Source organism: Manis javanica, chromosome X, assembly GCF_040802235.1.
Source record: "Manis javanica isolate MJ-LG chromosome X, MJ_LKY, whole genome shotgun sequence".
Taxonomy (NCBI): domain Eukaryota; kingdom Metazoa; phylum Chordata; class Mammalia; order Pholidota; family Manidae; genus Manis; species Manis javanica.
Genome location: NC_133174.1, coordinates 45,491,160 through 45,506,262, shown reverse-complemented (window position 1 = coordinate 45,506,262; position 15,103 = coordinate 45,491,160). Strand labels below are relative to the sequence as shown.

Below are 15,103 nucleotides of genomic sequence, written 5' to 3'. Positions count from 1 at the left end.
GAGTCAATATCAGCTTGACTCCTGCGCCTGCGGGACTTAGGGATGGATGGAATTGTTCTGTCGGGATCAGAGATGGGAAAGCTATCTTCCCTGACAGTGCAGCCTGCCTTGGGATAGCAATTACAAAATGCACATCAGACACCAGGGAGTCACTCCCTCCTCAATTGGCTTATGGCTGCACTTTGTGCTATGTGGCCCAATCAGGGTGATTTACCATCCTCCCCTCTTAGATGGCAGATGTATGCTGAGCTCCAACAGGTGTTATGAGAGCTAGGCATAAAAAATGCCATCTATATTCCAGAGAATTATGGCCCAGATGAAGAGATTTTCACTACTGGGATGAGAAATATTGTGCTTCAAATGGCTCCCACATCCCTGTTTGGGTCTCTAGTGGCGATTCTTTCCCCTCACGTAGGGCATCCCATAAGCGAGGTGACACATACAGTAGCAGACACAGGGGAGGCTGAAGCAATGAGAACCCAGAAAGACATAAGATCTGATACTCACAAGAAGAATTAAAAGGGCCCCATGAAGGTCACAAGGACCTAGATGTGGGTTGATTTAATAAGGGCAGGAGCAGATGGGAGGAAATTACATGGGAAATCAAATAGGATTTTACTAGAGCTATGGCAACAGCTGAAACCAGAGCAGCAGTTCCAGCCATTAATAACAAAGAGGCAGACGTCAGAGACAGAGCTACGAGTCTGGCCTGTGTGTTTGCAAGACTTCCTGCTGGAGAGTGAGCCAACCTCACTTGGGCCCACACAGGAAGGTGATTGGGGAACATGGTTTGTGTGAGGGAAGGTGAAGGTATCTGCCCTGAGGGACCAGGGGGGGAATGGAGGCCACATGTTGAAATAGCTATCCATTGGTCCCCAGTGCACATACAATGTATCCTGGCTCTGATGGACACAGGGGCTGAATGTTCACTGATTCATGGTAACCCTGAGCAGTTTCCCGGTACCCCCACTATCATAGATGAATACGGGGGTAAAGCTATCAGAGTGAAACAAGTCCAAATCCCTTTGGGAATAGGGCATCTACCCCCAAAAGAGTATACTGTGTATATATCTCCTATCCCTGAGTATGTTTTGGGGATTGATCTCCTGCAGGGTCTATGGTTGCAGACCAGTGCAGGTGAGTTCAGACTGACAGTACGTGTGGTGAAGGCAGTTCTGAGGGGACATGCTAGGCACCTGCCCATAGCTTTGCCTGTGCCTTGGTGGGTGACTAATACCAAACAATACAAACTGCCTGGAGGGCATAAAGAGATTGGAGAAACTCTCCAGGAGCTGCAAAAGGTGGGTATTATGAAGCAATCCCATAGTCCTTTCAATTCCCCAGTGTGGCCAGTAAAAAAGCCAGATGGCTCCTGGCATATGACTGTGAATTACAGAGAAATGAATAAATTCAGACCCACTATGCATGCAGCTGTCCCTTCTATTGCAGGTCTCATGGATACCCTCAGCCATGAACTAGGAACATACCACTATGTGGTAGATCTTGCTAATGCCTTCTTTTCCATTGACATTAAGCAGGAAAGTCAGGAACAGTTTGCCTTCACGTGGGAAGGACAGCAATGGACTTTCACCATCCTTCCACAGGGATACCCCCACAGCCACACCATCTATCACAGACTTGTAGCCCAGGACTTGGCTACATGGGAGAAACCGCCAATGGTGCAGCTGTACCATTATATTGATGATGTCATGCTCACATCCGATTCTCTTTCAGATCTTGAAGGTGCAGAACCTAGACTGCTGCAACATCTATAGGAGAAAGGATGGACTGTGAACAGTACCAAGGTTCAGGGACCTGGTGACTCTGTCAAATTGCTGTGGGTCGTCTGGTCAGGTAAGACCAAAGTTGTACCAGAAGCAGTTATAAAGTCCAGGCCTTTCCTACCCCTACAACTGTAGCATTGCTACAGGAGTTTTTGGGTCTTCTAGGCTACTGGAGAGTGTTTATCCCACACTTGGCACAAATTCTGAAGCCCTTATACCGGTTGGTATGAAAGGGCATCAGGTGGGACTGGGATGAGACATGGGCATCTGCCTTTACAACAGTAAAACCGGTAGTCAAGGCCGTGCAGGTCTTGAGTGTGATAGACTCATCAAGGCCCTGTGAGCTGAATATTCATGTGACTGAAGAAGGTTATGGCTGGGGTCTCTGGCAGAAGCTTGAATGAACACACTAACCTACTGGGTTCTGGTCACAACTCTGGAAAGGGGCAGAGGTACAATACACTTTGCTAGAAAAACAACTGGCTGCCATGTATCATGCCTTGCTGGCTACAGAAGCCATCACTGTAGTGGCCCTGATAAAGGTAATAACCACCTATCCCATCTTGGGGTAGGTACAACACTGGACCCAAAAGTCAAGGAGTGCTGTGGCACAAATGCTCACAATAGCCAAATGGGGTGCTTACCTACAGCAGTGCAGTGCCCTTTCTAGTAGCCCCTTGAGTGAAGAACTCCAACACTTACTGGGGCCAGTGACATATACTAGTGAAAACCAGGAAGAACTTGCTTTTGAACCATTAGTAGCAGAGAGTCCCCATTGTGAGGGAAGAGCCCCTATACCCAAAGATGCTTGGTACACAGATGGCTCCAGCTGTGGGCAGCCCCCAAAATGGAGGGCCATAGTTTTCCATCCTAAGACTGAGACAATATGGATGGTAGATTGTGAGGGTAAGAGCAGCCAGTGGGCAGAGTTGTGGGCCGTGTGGCTTGTGATCAGCCAGGAGCCCTCCCCTATAGTTGTCTGCACTGACAGCTGGGCTGTCTTTTGGGGCTTGACCCTGTGGCTATCAACCTGGTACCATGCCAACTGGCTGGTTGGTCACCGAACCCTTTGTAGGCAAGAATTGTGGCAAGACTTATGGGCCTGTGGTCATACCAAAATAATTACAGTATACCATGTGACAGGTCTTTTGGTATCCTCAGGAAATTATGAAGCAGCTAAATTGGCCCAGATACATTGGTTAGAAGGAAAGCATGCCTCTGATGAAGCCCAATGGTTACATCAGTGTTTGTCACATGTGGGGAAAAGACAGTGTGGGCTGTAGCCCTTCAGTGGGGCTTGCCATTGACCTTCAGGGAAGTTATTAGAGCCTGGCAGAAGTGTGTCATGTGTCTCCAAAAGAGACTTACACTGAGTTCCACAGCAACATGGGACAATAGCTAGACATGTTAACACATATGGCTGCCTCCCCTATACAACTGCAAGTACAAATCAAGGAAGAATTACTGAAGCCAAGGTTCGGACATCAGAATAACATCTTGCTGCCAGCACCAACTGCACTGAACCCCAGAGACTCCATTGAGTGGACATGGCCTTGGAGCTTTTGACACATGGACCAACGATGGCTGGCTCTCCTGCCATCTTGGGGACAAGGCCTGGAAGCTAGCCTCCTGTGTATTCCTGGAATAAAAGCAGAGTGGCCCCCAAAGGTCACAGTAGTATATCCTGAACAGCCAGAAGGTAGGAGCATATTATTCAGCAGTTTTGTTTTATCATTATGGCCAGTACATGCACCTCCAGCAGCACTATATATAGACCCTTCATCAACCCCCATGGGGAAAGGAGTAAAAGTATGGTATGTTAGACCTGGAAGGGACCCCCTTCCTGCTACAGTCCTATCACAGGACCACTCTCTTGCATGCATCCTACCTGATGGACAAGATTTGCCTATGTTGGTATCTTTAAAACGTGTGTCTTATTGCCCTTAAGGTCTTTGTGGATAGGGAACTTCCTCTGGCTTGAGGATTATTAAAATTTTTGTTACCTGTATCAAAATCTTGTTGTATCTTAATTTTTGTTATTATCTCTAAGTTGCTGTTATCCTCTGTTGCTATTGTTGAATCTGGTTACAGTGCCCCAGCGTTCTCGCACAGGGACCAATGAGGAAGACTGAAAGCATGTAGATTGTAAGGCGAGAATCCTGGAGGTGTGGAGTGTTGTGAAGTTGGGTTTCCTTTGGCCAGGATCCTCACTGAACTTAAACCACCTGATGATGTAACTGGCCTATTGCTGGGCTGCCGCTTCCACACCTTTAGACAATAAGCTATTATTGTGCTATATAGAGAGCTCAGCCCAGTGCTCTGGGCAGAGGCAGAGATGCTAGGGCTCAATCTACCACTGGGAGAACAAGCTGGGTAATAACACTTTCATCACAAAGAACGTTTTGCTGTCAATTTCTTTGGTCACATTGAATCCATAGTGAACTTGCCCGGGACTGAAATCCATTGGCAAGACAGGGAATAAGTTTAATAGTCTCTAAGTCATACTGGCTTCAGCTTCCCTAAGCGCTTACAAGAGTCACTTCTGGGGAATCCAGCAATGAGATCATGTGGAGTCCAGGGAAATACACACACAGCTCACCACAGTAACAATACGGTTTGATGGGGAGTGGACCTCTCTCTATTTCTACTCTCCCCATGACCACCACCCCACAATAGTAGATGACAGCAGATCACTTCCATTGGGTGGAATGTGTGTGCACACCGGATCCGGGCTGCTGCAGAGTTTGGAGGGGGGGGGGGGCAGGAGCTCTGGAAGCATGTGGCCTAACTGGCCGAGTACAACTCCTCTGAGCCAGGCTCAACTGGGCATGCTGCCCTCAGGTTAACAGAGGACAGCCGGGGCTGCTTCCTTCTTAGCGAAGAGCAGATACCAAAAGATGAATGCTATGGGGCATGGGGGACATAAGACAAAGAATATACACTGTTTGTTTTCCTCCCTTGTTTTATTTCCCATTCTCCACACTTCCATTCCTCTCCAAATCCTGCCACATTGGGATCGCTTTGAGTGTGTTTAGTGTATATCCTTTAGTTTTTCTGAGTTCTTGTGAGATGTATATTTAGCATGTATGTGTCTGCATTTGTAACTTATGTGAATAGTGTTTTGTTATGTGGCTTACGTACCTTTTTGCTCAGTGCTGTGCGCTGAAAATTGTTAGTGGTGCTCTGCGGACATTAATTCACTGATCTAACTGCTGAAAGGCCAACAATGGAGTGCACCCCTCGCTATTTCTGAGTGCACTTGCCCAGTGATGGACACCCAGAATGCCTCCAACTCCCCCACTGGCACAAACCACACCATAATGAACATTTTCCTACATGACCCTGTATGGATCTCTGTGAGAACTGCTTCACATGGCCCATGGTGATCCTGAGTTTGACTATGTACTGCCACATTCATCACTGGGATGGCTGACAAAGTCCCTACTAGAAGTACATGAGAGTCCCTATGCCCCACATTGCCCTCCGAGGACCTGGTGTGTGATTCAGCTTTTTAAAAATTTTGCCCCTCTATGAAAGCAAAAGTGAAATATCACAGTAGTTTTATTTTGTATTTTTCTGATAAACTAATGCACTTGAGCATCATTTCTCATGGTTGTTAGGCTTTTGGGTTTTTCATTTCAGCAAACTGTTTCTTCAAATACTTTGAAGACCTGCTTGTGGAGGCTCCTCCACTGTTCATTCTATGTGGGGTCCGCTGATAGCCCTGATCCTGTGGGAAGGCAGGGCCCAACCAGGGCTTCTGTACTCTGTATCAGGCACTGTGGTCCCTTTGTACTTCCATATGAATTTTAGGATCAGCTTGTCAAGTTCTGCAAAAAAGGAATTATAGGAATTACACTGTATCTATAGGTCAGTTTGGGAAGAACTGATTCCTTAACAATGCTGAGTTTTCTGATGCATGAAAAAGGTGTATCTTTTCATTTCCTTTGTTCTTTCTCTCAGCAATATAGGTGTATAGGTCTTTCTTTTACACCTTTTGTCAGGTTTATTCCTAATTTACAGTTTGAGATGTTATTGTCACAGGGATTTAAAAATTTTTATGACAAATTGTTCATTACTATATATGGTTGGTATATATTTATTGCCTGGTTTATATTGATCTTGTATCTTGCCACTTTATGGGTTTACTTATTTGTTCTAGTAGTTTTTGTTGTTGTTTTGCTAGATTGAACTAGATTTTCTACATAGACAATCATGGCATCTTCAAATACACTTACTTCCTCCTTTCCAATGTGGATGCCTCCTTTTCCTTTTCTTGCTTGTCTATACTGGCAAGAACCTCTGGTACAATGCTGAATAGAAGTGGTGAGAGAGGACACCCCTGTCTCATTTCTGATCTTAGGAGGGAAAACATTCAGTCTTTCATCACTAAACATGATGTAAAGTGTAGGGTTTTTTTTTTTCTCTTTGTTAATCTGGATTTTTTTTCTTATCATTAATCTACAATTACATGAAGAACATTGTTTACTAGGCTCCCCCCTTCACCAAGTACCCCCCACACACCCCAATACAGTGACTGTCCATCAGCATAGTAAGATGCTGTAGAATCACTACTTGTCTCCACTGTGTTGCACAGCCCTCCCCATGCCTCCACCCCCACATTATACATCCTAATCATAAGGCCCCCTTTCTTTTTCCCCACCCTTATCCCTCCCTTCCCACCCATCCTCCCCAGTACCATTCCCTTTGGCAACTGTTAGTCCATTCATGGGTTTTGTGATTCTGCTGCTGTTTTGTTCCTTCAGTTTTTCTTTGTTCTTATACTCCACATATGAGTGAAATCATTTGATCCTTGTCTTTCTCTGCCTGGCTTATTTCACTGAGCATAATACCCTCTAGCTCCATCCATGTTGTTGCAAATGGTAGGATTTGTTTTCTTCATATGGCTGAATAATATTCCATTGTGTATATGTACCACAACTTCTTTATCCATTCATCTGCTGATGGACATTTAGGTTTCTTCCATATCTTGGCTATTGTAAATAGTGCAGTGATAAACATAGGGGTGCATCTGTCTTTTTCAAACTGGAGTGTTGCATTCTTAGGGTACATTCCTAGAAGTGGAATTCCTGGGTCAAATGGTATTTCTATTTTGAGTATTTTGAGGAACCTCCATACTGCTTTCCACAATGGATGAACTAATTTACATTCCCACTAGCAGTGTAGGAGGGTTCCCCTTTCTCCACAACCTCGCCAACATTTGTTGTTGTTTGTCTTTTGGATGGTAGCCATCCTTACTGGTGTGAGGTGATATCTCATTGTGGTTTTAATTTGCATTTCTCTGATGAATAGCGATGTGGAGCATCTTCTCATGTGTCTGTTCGCCATCTTAATTTCTTCTCTGGAGAACCGTCTATTCAGCTCCTCTGCCCATTTTTTAATTGGACTGTTTGCTTTTGTTTGTTGAGGTGCGTGAGCTCTTCATATATTTTGGATGTCAACCCTTTATCAGATCTGTGATTTATGAATATATTCTCCCATACTGTAAGGTACCTTTTTGTTCTATTGATGGTGTCCTTTGCTGTAGAGAAGCTTTTCAGCTTCATATAGTCCCACTTGTTCATTTTTGCTTTTGTTTCCCTTGCCCGGAGAGATACGTTCATGAAGAAGTCACTCATGTTTATGTCCAAGAGATTTTTGCCTATGTTTTCTTCTAGGAGTTTTACGGTTTCATGACATACATTCAAATCTTTGATTGATTACTTTTTCTTTTGTAGATAATTATTTTTTATTGAAGGGTAGTTGACACACAGTATTACATTACTTTCAGGTGTAAAACACAGTGATTCAACATTTATATACATGATAATTCTAGCTACCAGCTATCACCATACCAAGTTGTTACAATATTTTGACTATATTTCTTATGCTATACATTATATCACGGTTACTTATTTATTTTACAATTGGAAGTGTGTACTTTTTTTTTTTCCAGAGGGCATCTCTCCTATTTATCAAATGGTCGTTAACAACAATAAAATTCTGTATAGGGGAGTCAATGCTCAATGCACAACCATTAATCCACCCCAAGCCTAATTTTCGTCAGTCTCTAATCTTCAGAAGCATAACGAACAAGTTCTTACATGGAGAACAAATTCTTACATAGTGAATAAGTTATATGGTGAACAGTACAAGGGCAGTCATCACAGAAACTTTCGGTTTTGACGATGCATTATGAACTATAAACAATCAGTCCAAATATGAATATTTGTTTGATTTTTATACTCGATTTATATGTGGATCCCACATTTCTCCCTTTATTATTATTATTATTTTTATTTTTAATAAAATGCTGAAGTGGTAGGTAGATGCAAGATAAAGGTAGAAAACATAGTTTAGTGTTGTAAGAGAGCAAATGTAGATGATCAGGTGTGTGCCTGTAGACTATGTGTTAATCCAAGCTAGACAAGGGCAATAAAACATCCACGGATGCAGCAGATTTCTCTCAGAACAGAGGGGGGAGGGGAGGTTCTAAGCCTCACCTCTGGTGATCCCCAATTTCTCACCTGATGCCCCCCCTGCAACTGTGCCTGTCTTAGGTTGTTCCTCCCTTGAGGAATCTTACCCATCTCTGACTAACCAGTCATCTTCCGGGGCCATACAGGGAAATGTAAAGTTGGTAAGTGAGAGAGAAGCCTTATTGATTGAAAAGGTTAGTTTTTTACTTCTTTGCATATTTACGCCCTGTGGCTTCTATGCCCACCATTTGTCTTGAGGTATCTTCACCACTTGGAAGAATTATGATACACAGTAAATTCGATATGAGGCACGAATTCTATTTAAGGGTTGTAATTAGGAAGGAAGAAGAAAAGCTAAAGAAGTAGCAGGCAGAAGAAAACATGGGAAGATTGATTATTTCTTTGACATATCTTCTTGTAGAGTAACTTCAGCATGTATAGGTTTTAAACTACTAATTAAATTGCACACACACATTAACATAATAGGAGTACAGTTACATAACCAAAGCATACCTATAATTACCAGCCATCTCCAGTGAAACCAAGAAAACCAGTTAGGCACCTTAGGCATTTGTGAAAACTTATCTATGATACAGTGGATATTGTCCAACTGAACTTGAACAGACTGAGAGAAATCAGACAAGTTAAAACAGCCCATTCCTGGGGACTGTTCACATCCCATATGTTCTTTTAACAGTAAATAGTCTGTAGTTGTAAGATTTTGGAGCACTACAATTTGCACTTCTCCTAATTCTTGGTTGAGTTCCAACAGTATAGATCCAGTCAAATTTGTTCTTTCACTGTATGCACAGGCCAGCTTACATATCTCCTTCTTCATTCCCATGGCAAGTCCAGGAACTGGGGTGATGAGGGCATCTACACCTGTAGCAGTGCGTGGATCTTTGTTGGGGTTTTTTGATGATCATCTTCTGGCATGAGTCTTCCAGAGAGTGCTGATGTTGGAAGTTCTTTTTCATATTGTATCTTAGTTCATTTTCGGGGTAGCCAACTTACACTTTGATCCTCTGTATAACCAGGTTCCCCCTATAAACCCCTTTACAGTCACTGTCCATCAGCATAGCAAAATGTTGTAGAATCACTACTTGTTTTCTCTGTGTTGTACAGTCCTCACCATTCTCCCACCCCCCCATGCATGCTAATCTTAATACCCCCTTCTTCCCCTCCATCCCTCCCTACCCACCCATCCTCCCCAGTCCCTTTCCCTTTGATACCTGTTAGTTCATTCTTCAGTTCTGTGATTCTGCTGCTATTTTGTTCCTTCAGTTTTTCCTTTGTTCTTATACTCCACAGATGAGTGAAATCATTTGGTATTTCTCTTTCTCTGCTTGGCTTATTTTGAAGAGCACAATACCCTCCACCTCCATCCATGTTGCTGCAAATGGTAGGATTTGCCCTTTTCTTATGGCTGAGTAGTATCCATTGTGTATATGTACCACATCTTCTTTATCCATTCATCTATCAATGGACATTTAGGTTGCTTCCAATTCTTGGCTATTGTAAATAGTGCTGCAATAAACATAGGGGTGCATCTGTCTTTCTTAAACTTGATTGCTGCGTTCGTAGGGGAAATTCCTAGGAGTGGAATTCCTGGGTCAAATGGTAAGTCTGTTTTGAGCATTTTGATGTACCTCCATACTGCTTTCCACAATGGTTGAACTAATTTACATTCCCACCAGCAGTATAGGAGGGTTCCCCTTTCTCCACAGTCTCGCCAACATTTGTTGTTGTTTGTCTTTTGGATGGCAGCCATCCTTACTGGTGTGAGGTGATACCACATTGTAGTTTTAATTTGCATTTCTCTGATAATTAGCGATGTGGAGCATCTTTTCATGTGTCTGTTGGCCATCAGTATTTCTTTTTTGGAGAACTGTCTGTTCAGTTTCTCTTCCCATTTTTTAATTGGGATACTTGTTTTTTGTTTGTTGAGTGGTGTGAGCTCTTTATATATTCTGGATGTCAAGCCTTTATCGGATCTGTCATTTCGAATATATTCTCCCATACTGTAGGGTTCCTCTTTGTTCTATTGATGGTGTCTTTTGCTGTACAGAAGCTTTTCAGCTTAATATAGTCCCACTTGTTCATTTTTGCTGTTGTTTTCCTTGCCCGGGGAGATATGTTCAAGAAGAGGTCACTCATGTTTATGTCTAAGAGGTTTTTGCCTATGCTTTTGTCCAAGAGTTTAATGGTTTCATGACTTACATTCAGGTCTTTGATCCATTTTGAGTTTACTTTTATATATCGGGCTAGACAATGGTCCAGTTTCATTCTCCTACATGTAGCTGTCCAGTTTTGCCAGCACCATCTGTTGAAAAGACTGTCATTTCACCATTGTATGTCCATGGCTCATTTATCAAATATTAATTGACCATATATGTCTGGGTTAATGTATGGATTCTCTAGTCTGTTCCATTGGTCTGTGGCTCTGTTCTTGTGCCAGTACCAAATTGTCTTGATTACTATGGCTTTATAGTAGAGCTTGAAGTTGGGGAGTGAGATCCCCCCTACTTTATTCTTTGTTCTCAGGACTGCTTTGGCTATTCAGGGTCTTTGGTGTTTCCACATGAATTTTTGAATTATTTCTTCCAGTTCATTGAAGAATGTTGCTGGTAGTTTCATAGGGATTGCATCAAATCTGTATATTGCTTTGGGCAGGATGGCCATTTTGACGATATTAATTCTTCCTAGCCATGAGCATGGGATGAGTTTCCATCTGTTAGTGTCCCCTTTAATTTCTCTTAAGAGTGACTTGTAGTTTTCAGAGTATAAGTCTTTCACTTCTTTGGTTAGGTTTATTCTTAGGTATTTTTTTTTTGATGCAATTGTGAATGGAGTTGTTTTCCTGATTTCTCATTCTGTTGGTTTATTGTTAGTGTATAGGAAAGCCACAGATTTCTGTGTGTTGATTTTGTATCCTGCAACTTTGCTGTATTCCGATATCAGTTCTAGTAGTTTTACAGTGGAATCTTTAGGGTTTTTTATGTACAATATCATGTCATATGCAAATAGTGACAGTTTGACTTCTTCTTTACCAATCTGGATTCCTTGTATTTCTTTGTTTTGTCGAATTGCCGTGTCTAGGACATCCAGTACTATGTTAAATAACAGTGGGGAGAGCGGGCATCATGTGGTTTTTGTCCTTTTTGTTGATGTGTGGATGATGTTGATGGACTTTCGAATGTTGTACCATCCTTGCATCCCTGGGATGAATCCCACTTAGTCATGGTGTATGATACTTTTGATGTATTTTTGAATTCAGTTTGCTAATATTTGTTGAGTATTTTTGCATCAATGTTCATCAGGGATATTGGTCTGTAGTTTTCTTTTTTGGTGGGGTCTTTGCCTGGTTTTGGTATTAGGGTGATGTAAGCTTCATAGAATGAGTTTGGGAGTGTCCCTTCCTCTTCTATTTTTTGGATAACTTTAAGGAGAATGGGTATTATGTCTTCCCTCTATGTCTGATAACATTCCGAGGTGAATCCATCTGGCACGGGGGTTTTGTTCCTTGGTTGTTTTTTGATTACCGCTTCAATTTCGTTAATGGTAATTGGTCTGTTAGATTTTCTGTTTCTTTCTGGGTCAGTCTTGGAAGGTTGTATTTTTCTAGGAAGTTGTCCATTTCTCCTAGGTTTCACAGCTTGTTAGCATATAGGTTTTCATAGTACTCTCTAATAATTTTTTCTATTTCTGTGGTGTCCGTCGTGATTTTTCCTTTCTCGTTTCTGATTCTGTTGATTTGTGTTGACTCTCTTTTCCTCTTAATAAGTCTGGCTAGAGGCTTATCTCTTTTGTTTATTTTTCGAAGAACCAACTCTTGGTTTCATTGATTTTTTCTATTGTTTTATTCTTCTCAATTTTATTTATTTGTTCTCTGATCTTTATTATGTCCCTCCTTCTGCTGACCTTAGGCCTCATTTGTTCTTCTTTTTTCAATTTCAATAATTGAGACATTAGACCATTAATTTGGAAATTGTTCTTCCCTTTTTAAATATGCCTGGATTGCTATATACTTTCCTCTTAAGACTGCTTTTGCTGCATCCCACAGAAGTTGGGGCTGTGTGTTTTTCTGGTCACTTGTTTCCATATATTGCTTTGTCTCTATTTTTATTTGGTCATTGATCCATTGATTATTTAGAAGCATGTTGTTAAGCCTCCATGTGTTTGTGGGCCTTTTTGCTTTCTTTGTACAATTTATTTCTAGTTTTATGCCTTTGTGGTCTGAAAAGTTGGTTGGTAGGATTTCAATCTTTTGGAATTTACTGAGGCTCATTTTGTGGCCTAGTATGTGGTCTATTCTGGAGAATGTTCCATGTGCACTTGAGAAGAATGTGTATCCTGTTGCTTTTGGGTGTAGAGTTCTATAGATGTCTGTTAGGTCCATCTGTTCTAGTGTGTTGTTCAGTGCCTCTGTATCCTTACTTATTTTCTGTCTGTTGGATCTATCCTTTGGAGTGAGTGGTGTGCTGAAGTCTCCTATAATGAATGCATTGCATTCTATTTCCTCCTTTAGTTCTGTTAGTATTTGTTTCAGGTATGGTGGTGCTCCTGTATTGGGTGCATATATATTTATAATGGTTATATCCTCTTGTAGGACTGAGACCTTTATCATTATGTAATGTCCTTCTTTGTCTTTTGTTACTTTTTTTATTTTGAAGTCTGTTTTGTCTGATACCAGAATTGCAACACCTTTCTTCTCTCTGTTGTTTGCATGAAATATTTTTCCATCCCTTGACTTTAAGTCTGTGCATGTCTTTGGGTTTGAGGTGAGTCTCTTGTAAGCAGCATATGGATGGATCTTGCTTTTTTATCCATTGTATTACTCTGTGTCTTTTGATTGGTGATTTCAGTCCATTTACATTTAGGGTGACTATTGAGAGGTATGAACTTATTGCCATTGCAGGCTTTAAGTTTGTGGTTACCAAAGGTTCAGGGTTAGCTTCTTTACTATCTTACTGTCTAACTTAACTCACTTGTTGAGCTATTATAAACGCGGTCTGATGATACTTTATTTCTCTCCCTTCTTATTCCTCCTCCTCCCTTCTTCATATGTTGGGTGTTTTGTTCTATGCTCTTTTTAGGAGTGCTCCCATCTAGAGCAGTCCCTGTAGGATGCCCCTGTAGAGGTGGTTTGTGGGATGCAAATTCCCTCAACTTTTGCTTGTCTGGGAATTGTTTCATCCCTCCTTCATATTTAAATGATATTCATGCTGGATACAGTATTCTTGGTTCTAGGCCCTTCTGTTTCATTGCATTAAGTATATCATGCCATTCTCTTCTGGCCTGTAGGGTTTCTGTTGAGAAGTCTGATGATAGCCTGATGGGTTTTCCTTTGTAGGTAACCTTTTTTTTCTCTCTGGCTGCCTTTAATACTTTGTCCTTGTCTTTGATCTTTGCCATTTTAATTATTATGTGTCTTGGTGTTGCCCTCCTTGGATCCCTTGTCATGGGAGTTCTGTGTACCTCTGTGGTCTGAGAGGCCATTTCTTCCACTAGTTTGGGGAAGTTTTCGGCAATTATTTCTTCAAAGACACTTTCTGTCCCTTTTTCTCTCTCTTCTTCTTCTGGTATCCCTATAAGGCGGATATTGTTCCATTTCGATTGGTCACTCAGCTCTCTTAGAATTCTTTCATTCCTGGAGATCCTTTTATCTCTCTCTGCATCAGCTTCTCTGCATTCCTGTTCTCTGTTTCCTAGACCATTAATGGTCTCTTGCATCTCGTCCATTCTGTTTTGAAGTCCTTCCAGAGCTTGTTCTATTTCTGTATTCTCCCTCCTTAGTTCTTGCATATTTCTCTGCAAGTCCATCAGCATGGTTATGACTTTTGTTTTGAATTCTTTTTCAGGAAGATTGGTTAAATCTATCTCCCCAGTTTCCTTCTCAGGGGAAGATGTGGCAGATGCTGAAGCTGTCTGGGTTAGTCTTGTCTGGATGATATTTTTTTGCCTTTTCATGTTGACAGGTGCTATTGACTGTCAGCTGGGAGGGCCAAACTTTTCACTTGCTACTGGCCTTTCTTTACTGGGACAAGTGCGACCCCTAGTGGCTTGTGTTGGGTAATTGCGTGTAGACGGGGTCTTTGTGTCTTGCCCGGCCAATACGGAGGAATTTCCCTTTCTGTGGGCGGGTTCTGCCTTAGGCTGTTACTCTGCTTTCGCAGCGCCTGGAGGGGTAATGGACCAGGGGGCTGTTTGGCTGTTTACCTCCATGAGGGGTCTCAGAGCTGTTGCCCAGGGGGTTAGTGCGCCTGGTTTTCCCTATAATTTCCAGCCACTGGGTTGTGACGTGTGTTGTATCCGTCCAGCTGTTATGTCCCTGTCCCTTTAAGACTTTCAAAAAGCACTCGCTTTTCTTTGTCACAGGGGCATCAGCTTCGGAACCCGCTCAGAGGTCTTGCTTCCCTATTTCCCTAGTTTCCAGCCCTCCATGCATGCACTGTGTCTGCGCTCTGGTGCGGGTGGCTGGGGCTGGGTGTTTAGCAGTCCTGGGCTCCCTCTCCCTCCCGCCGGGAGCTGGGGGGATGTGTACTCGGGTCCCACCAGGCCAGGGGTTGTATCTTACCCCTTTCACCAGGTGCTGGGCTCTCGCACATGTGGATGTAGTCTGGCTGTTGTCCTGTGTCTTCTGGTCTCTCTTTTAGGATTAGTTGTATTTGTTGTATTTTCAAAAATATATGTTTTTGGGAGGAGATTCCCACTGTCCTACTCACGCCGCCATGTTGGCTCCACCTCAACTGAACTCTTCTCTTTGATTGATTTTGAATTTACTTTTGTGTATGGGGTTAGACAGTGATACAGTTTCTTTCTCTTCTTACATGTAGCTGT

At 42.4% G+C, this 15,103-nt stretch overlaps 1 protein-coding gene across 5 annotated transcripts in view; it reads right to left on the bottom strand.

The window, feature by feature from the left end:
* KANTR (KANTR integral membrane protein) overlaps nt 1-15,103 on the bottom strand; it is an 80,351-nt gene that overhangs the window by 25,435 nt on the left and 39,813 nt on the right. For 3 of the 5 annotated variants that reach the window (XR_005059196.2, XR_001850497.3, XR_012127512.1), the window contains one exon: nt 66-5,614. The exons of the other annotated variants lie outside the window; for them this stretch is intronic. The gene's annotated coding sequence lies outside the window, so the exon portion shown is untranslated. Of the gene's footprint in view, nt 1-65; nt 5,615-15,103 lie in introns of those variants that run through there. 5 annotated transcript variants of the gene reach the window in all.